The sequence below is a fragment of the Macaca fascicularis genome, chromosome 5, assembly GCF_037993035.2.
Source record: "Macaca fascicularis isolate 582-1 chromosome 5, T2T-MFA8v1.1".
NCBI lineage: Eukaryota > Metazoa > Chordata > Mammalia > Primates > Cercopithecidae > Macaca > Macaca fascicularis.
In genome coordinates this window covers 129,460,807-129,467,853 of record NC_088379.1, presented here as the reverse complement: position 1 = coordinate 129,467,853, position 7,047 = coordinate 129,460,807, and the positions used below count along the sequence as shown (strand labels likewise).

The 7,047-nt window shown below is 37.3% G+C and overlaps 1 pseudogene; it reads left to right on the top strand.

The window, feature by feature from the left end:
- Nucleotides 1–3,385: 3,385 nt before the first annotated feature.
- Nucleotides 3,386–4,761, top strand: LOC102137505 (tubulin alpha-4A chain pseudogene; annotated as a pseudogene).
- Nucleotides 4,762–7,047: the final 2,286 nt, after the last annotated feature.

Here is a 7,047-nt window from a genome sequence, read left to right as displayed (position 1 = left end):
CTTTCACTTAAATAAACCCAAAATGGATTAAAGTCTTACACATAAGACCCAGAGGAAATATTCCAGTACATTGGTCCAGACAGGATTTTGTGGCTAAGACCTCAAAAACACAGTCAACAACAACAAAAATAGACAAATGGGGCAAATGTAAACTAAGATTCTTCTGCAGAGCAAAGGAAACAATTAAAAGAATGAAGAAACAACCTGTTGAATGAGAGAAAATATTTGAGAACTACTTAACCAACAAGGGACTAATATCCAGAAAATTCAAGGAACTCAAACAACTCAGCAGGAAAAAAATAATAATCCCATTAAAAAATGGGCAAAGGACATGAATAGACATTTCTCAAAAGAAGATGTACATGTGCCAAGAGGTATATAAAAATGCTCAACATCACTAATGCAGGGAAATGCAAATAAAAACCACAATGAAATATCATCTTACCCCAGTCAGAATAGCTATTATAGAAAATACAAAAAAAATAACAGATGCTGGTGAGGATGTCAAGAAAATGAAACTCTTAAACATTGTTAGTGAGAATGTAAAGTAGTACAGCCTCTACTGAAAACAGTATGGAGACTTTTCCAAAAACTCCATATGATCCAGCAACCTCACTACTGGGTATATATCCAAAGGCAAGGAAATTACTCACAATAGCAAAGATATGAACTTAATCTTAAGTGTTCATCCATAGATAAATGAATAAAGAAAATGGGCTGTATATATGTAGTGGAATACTAGTTGGTCATAAGAAAGAATGAAATCCTATTATTGGCAGTAACATGATTGCAACTGGAATAAGCCAGGCACAGAAAGAGAAATGTTGCATGTTCCCACTCATATGTAGTAGGTAATAAAGTCGATCACATAGGGGTAGAGAGTGGAATCATAGATACTAGAAACTGGGAAGAGTATGTGGGTAGGAGGAGGGTGGTGAAGAGAGGTTGGTTAATGGGTACAAAAAAAATAGTCAGATAGAAAGAATAAGTTTTACTATTCGATAGTAGAATGACTACAGTGAACAAAAATGTATTGCATATTTCAAAATAGCTGGAAAAAAGGACTTGAAATGAGCCCAATACATAAAAATGATAAATTCTTGAGGTGATGGACATCCTAAACATCTTGGTTTGATAGTTGCAAATTATATGCATGTAACAAAATATCACATATATCCATAAATATCTATAAATATTATGTATCAGTAAAAAAGCAACTTGCTTGGAACTGATTATTGTTTTTTTAAAAACAACTTATATTCTTCCAATCATACCATTTACAGCTGATAAGTGTCTATTTGCAAAAAAAAAAAAAGTCTCACTATGGTTTTTGTTGTTAAACAGTCATGACTATGCCTATATAGCATTATTGTATATTTTGTCTTATTTGATCCTTACAGTAATCCTGTAACAAAGGTAGATCACAGAGTGTGTTATTTCCTATTTAGTTGAAGAAAAGAGAGTTCTGTGAATTTTCCAGGGTTACCCCAAATTTGCAACTTAGAGGTATTGGACTTTTAAAGATGTGGGCAGCTGGTTCTGACTATTGCCTTTCTGGTGAGACAGGCTACTGTTTATGGCTGAGCATATTGATTGAAGTCTTGATAGGGAAATGAGTTATAACCACTGGGTGTTTTTCCATTGCTATTTATATGGTGAAAGCTGGAAGCCTGGCTCTTATGGCAAAAATAAAATAAAATAATAAAATGAAATAACTCCATGCTTTGGGAATTCCTCTATTTGTTGACTCAAGGCTTCTCACTAGAAGTCAAGAATGTTTGCCTGTGGTCCTAAGTGAGAACCCAGGAGAAAGTGTGTGGTTACGATATGGGTAATAATCACTTTTAATGTCCAAAACTGAGGGACTGATATTCTCCTAAATAGGACTCTCGTTTTGTTTCCCATCTGAGAAAATGGTAATACTATTCCTATATTGCTCAGGCTATGATTCTTAGAGATATTCCTCACTCTTCACTTTGTTTTTATACTCAATGACTAATCCATCAGCAAACCCTGACAACTGTATCCTGAAAATATATTCAGAATCTTACCAATTTTACTACCTTCATGTGAAAATCTTGGTCCAAGCCAATAATTATTTAAATGGCCTCTTAAATGATGTCCTTGTTTCACCTTGATCTTCTTCACTGTGTTCCAGGAAGAGTAACCAGAGGGATCATGTTAAAACAATGGTCATATCCTGTTTTTTCTCTGTATGAAACCAGCAAATGACTTCCTATCTCTCACAGAAGCCTAAATTCTAACAATGGCTGACAGCTTGTAGGTCATCTGCCTCTTCCACTTACCTATCCAAACTCATCTCCTACAGCTTTTCATCTTATTCACCCTTCACCAGGTGCACTGGCCTTCTCTCTGCCTATAATACGCCAATATGCTTCTGCCTTGGAGCTTTGGTATACATTGTTCCTTCTGCTTGTAACCCTGTTGTCCCAGATAGCTGCACGGGTCACTCCCTCACTTTTATCACTCCAGATTTTTACTCAAATATGACCTACTCAGCAAACCTTTCCTAGTCACCCTACATAAACTTGCATCCACAAGCACTCACTCCTGCTCTGCTTTTACTCCTTAATATTTATCATTACCTCACATATAGTTTCTTACTTGTTTAGATTGTTTATGTCTCACCTCATAAAATAGAAGTATGAAGGCAAAAATTTGGTCTATATTTTTCACTGTTGTAGGCCCATCACTCAGCACAGTTCTTGTACATAGTTGGTGCTTGATAATTATTTGCTGAATGAATGAACTTGTTGAATGAGGAATTAATCTTCCTCATTTGGTGAATTAGGGTCTTTATTTTCTTCAGACTTTCAAAATAACAACAAGCCAGATATAAAATGGACCAAGCCTATCATTCATTGTCTTAGGTGCTGAGTAAAAGGTCAAAGGTAGGCATAAAAGAAACAATAGAAATATGGAAATTGGTCATGAAGGTATAATATCATGTTAAATAATATTTTTATCAATTTAGCCCTTAATAATTTGCAAATAAATTTTATATGCATATTAAATTTAAATTTACCATTCTAAGATGTGCAGGAAAATATATTATTTCCTTTTCGTAAATAAAAAAACAAAAATTTAGAGAAATTAGATAATTTGTCCAGAATCACACTACTAATACGTAGCAGAGCTAAAATGAAGTCTTAGGATACACTTATCTTAAGGCTGAATCAGTGTTTCTTTCACTTTTCTCCCACATACATTTGAAATGCACATTTTAACACCAATGTTTTAGTGTCAGGAAAATTAAAACTTTTTAAATCAAGACACAAATATCCTTAAAAGGATGGGTTAGTTCTCACTGAAACCCATCACCCTGACTCTACATAAGACACACCACTGGGACTCACCATTTGCCATGTGTAAATACATTTCCGTCCATGCGGAGCTGGCGGGTGTCCAGATGGGCAATGCTAACCTGTTGGGAGCTCTACTGCCTGGAACATGAGATTCAAACTGATGGGCAGATGCCCAGTGAAAAGACCACTGGTGAAGTGGATAGTCCACTTTCACCAGCTTCTTCTGTGAAATTAGTGCTAGAAAACATGTGTCCTGGCTGTTTTGTGGATCTGGAGCCTATGGCCATTGATGAAATCTGAAATGGCCTATACTGACAGTTTTTCCACCCAGAGTAGCTCATCACTGCAAAAGGGGATGCTCTCAACAGTGATGTCTGTGGTCACTATACCATTGGCAAAGAGATCAACGACCCAGTGCTGGACTGTATCTGGACGCCGTTGGACCAGTGCACAGGACTTCAGGACTTCCTGGTGTTCCACAGCTTTGGCAGGGCCACTGCCTCTGGCTTTACCTCACTCCTGATGGAGCAGCTTTCTGGTGACAATGGCAAAATCTAAGCTGTAATTCTCCATCTACTCAGCCCTGCAGGTGTCCACAGGCATGGTCGAGCCCTACAACTTCATCCTGACCACTCATTCACACCACCCTAGAGCACTCAGATTGTGCCTTCATGGTGGACGATGAAGCCATCTATGACAATTGCTGCCACAACCTGGACATTGAGTGCCCAACCTACACCAACCTCAACTGCCTCATTAGCAAAGTAATCTCCTCCACCACAGCTTCTCTGCACTTTGACATGGCCCTCAACATGGACCTGACAGAGTTTCAGATCAACCTGGTGGCCTGCACTCACATCTACATCCCCCTGGTCACCTATGTGCCAGTCATCTCTGCAGAGAAGGTATACCACAGCAGCTGTTTTTGGCAGGGATCGCCAATACATGCTTTGAGCTGGCCAGCCAGATGGCAAAGTGTGATGGTATGACACTTTAGGGTATCTGGTTTACTGGTATGGCAAGTGTATGGCTTACTGCCTGTTGTACCACAGAGATGTACCCAAGGATATCAATGCTGCCATTGCCAACATCAATACCAAGTGCGGCATTCAGTTTGTGGACTGCTGCCCCACAGGCCTCAAAGTTGGTATCAACTAAGCACTACCCACTGTGGTGCCTGGAGGTGACCTGGCCAAGGTACAGTGTGACACGTGCATGCTGCGCAACACAACTGCCATCGCCAAGGCCTGGGCCTACCTGGACCACAAGTTCGAGCTGACGTATGTCAAGAGAGTGTTTGTACACTGGGAAGCTGGTGAGGGCATGAAGGACAGTGAGTTCTCCAAGGCTCCGGGAGGATATCGCTGCCCTGGAGAAGGATTAGGAGGAAATAGGCACTGACTCCTATGAGGATGAGAATGAGGGAGAAGAATAGAACAGCTGCCTGGAGCCTATTCATTATGTTTATTGCAAAATCCTTTGGAAATAAACAGTCTCCTTGCATGGTTTAAATAAATGAATAAATAAAATAAAATAAAATACAAGGATTTAGTATCTTCAGCAAACCAGAACTTAATACCCAAAAGGATAGATATACATTTTAAAATATTTTGTAATTTGCATTGTTTTACACAGAGAAAGCATAGGAAAATATGTAGATTTTGCAAAGGGTAATTGATGGGCCTTTTTTTTTTTCATGTTGCTTTTAGGAACGTGTGGGCAAACAGCCTTTCTCTAGTGAAAAAAAAAATGCAGACAATTGCTACATTAATTGCCACATCCAGAACATGAAATCTGAAAACAAAATAACTATAAAATTGTATCACACAACAGTTAAAGAAGCTGAGTATGCAGCTCCATATATGCTTACTATAAAGAGAATATTTTTGCAAATTAAAAATATGCGAATAATTGTCATGAAGAAGTAATTGCTTTTAAAGATAAAATAATCGGAGGCTGGTTTTTCTCTCAACTTATTCAGAACCTTGTTTGTGCTTCTAAGGATCAGAGCTTAGCAATGTTTTTGAACCTTTGCTCTTTCCCTATACCTCTAAAATGTTGTTCAGGACTTTCTATTCTAAATGCACTGAGGAAAGTACTGTTGCTCCCCTTAAGGATCATATACAGAACAAATCTGAGTGACTGGTGACAAACTTCTACATCCCCACAACTATAAAAATTAATATGTGGCAGTAAGTAATACTTTATTACTTATCTTTCTGAATATTGTTTTAAAATATTTTTTAATGGTGGTCTTTAATTTTATTTAGCAGTTTATTTTTGTATCCTAACATGGTAAACAATAGCAAATATAAATACACACAGAGTTACAGGGCATAGGAGAGAATCAGCATTTATTGTCAACTAATGACTCTACACTTGGTATGCATTATTTTATAATTCAAAATAATACTTTAATGTGGGTATTAATATCTGTATTTACAGGAGAGGAAGATGATATTCAGAAATTAAGTTTACATAGTTACTAAGGAACAGATACAGGGTTTGAAGTTCATTTTATCTCCAGAGTGATCAATCTTCCAAATATACCTTTATTGATCCCATAATGTTTGAAAGATATGATCTTCCAACCAACTTGGGAATGATTGAAACCCCTAAAGACATCTTGGCAAATGATTCTTCAGCAAAACAAGTCTTATGACAAAGAACTTATTAATTCGAGGGCCAGAATATATTGTTAAAGCTAAAATAATTAACAAATTCTTATGTATATTTAGGGTAATTTCATCTCTGCCAGTTCCCGTCTATCATTTGAGGTCATACAAAACAATAACTCTTCTAGTTAATTGCCTTTCAGCTAATTGAAGAGAGCTGGTTTTCTCTTTTTTAGGTTAAGTATCTACAATTCATTTAAAATAATTCCTTAGCAAATAAACTACCGATTAATTATTATCTATACCTGATAGAAATTCTGATAGAAACTCTGAGAGGAGCTCAGAGACAATTTTAATGTTAAACATTTAATGTCCACTTCATTGATGAAAGAATTGAAACCCCGATCAACTATGTAAATTTTAAATTAAACTTAGGCTATCTTTTCTCTAAGAATAAGAGCCTATTCTTGATTTATCTGGGTATGTTACATGGCAAATTGAAAATCAGTGAATTCACATAGTGAAGATTAGTGAATACCTCCAGAATAAAAGTTTTTATTATTAACCATGACAGACAGTTTGAAATCAATTATTATAATTCTAGATTGTGTTGTCCCACTATTTCCTAGGAGTGTTGTAACAAATTTACACAAATGTGGAGGGCTTAAAACAACAGAAATTTCTTCTCTCACAGTTCTAGAGTCTTGAGGTGATAAATCAAGGTGTAGGCAGAGTCATACCCCCTGCTAAACTTCTGGGGTAGGATCCTTCCTCGCTTCTTCCACATTCTGGTGGCCCCGGGTGTTCCTGGGCTTGCAGGTACAGCCCTTCAATCTCGGGCTGCATCATCACTGGTGTTCTCCCCTCGTGCGTCTGTCTCTGTGTCTCTTCACTATGACATCAGTCAGATTGGATAAGGGCCCACTCTACTTTAGTATGACCTCATCGAACTAATTATATCTACAGCAACACTATTTCCAAATAAGGTCACATTCTGAGGTAACAGAGTTACGACTTCAATAGATTTGTAGTGGAGAGGAGGCCACAATTCAACCCTCAGTCAAAAGTTAGTTTAGGATGTGGAATATGTGAGGAGAGAAACTACG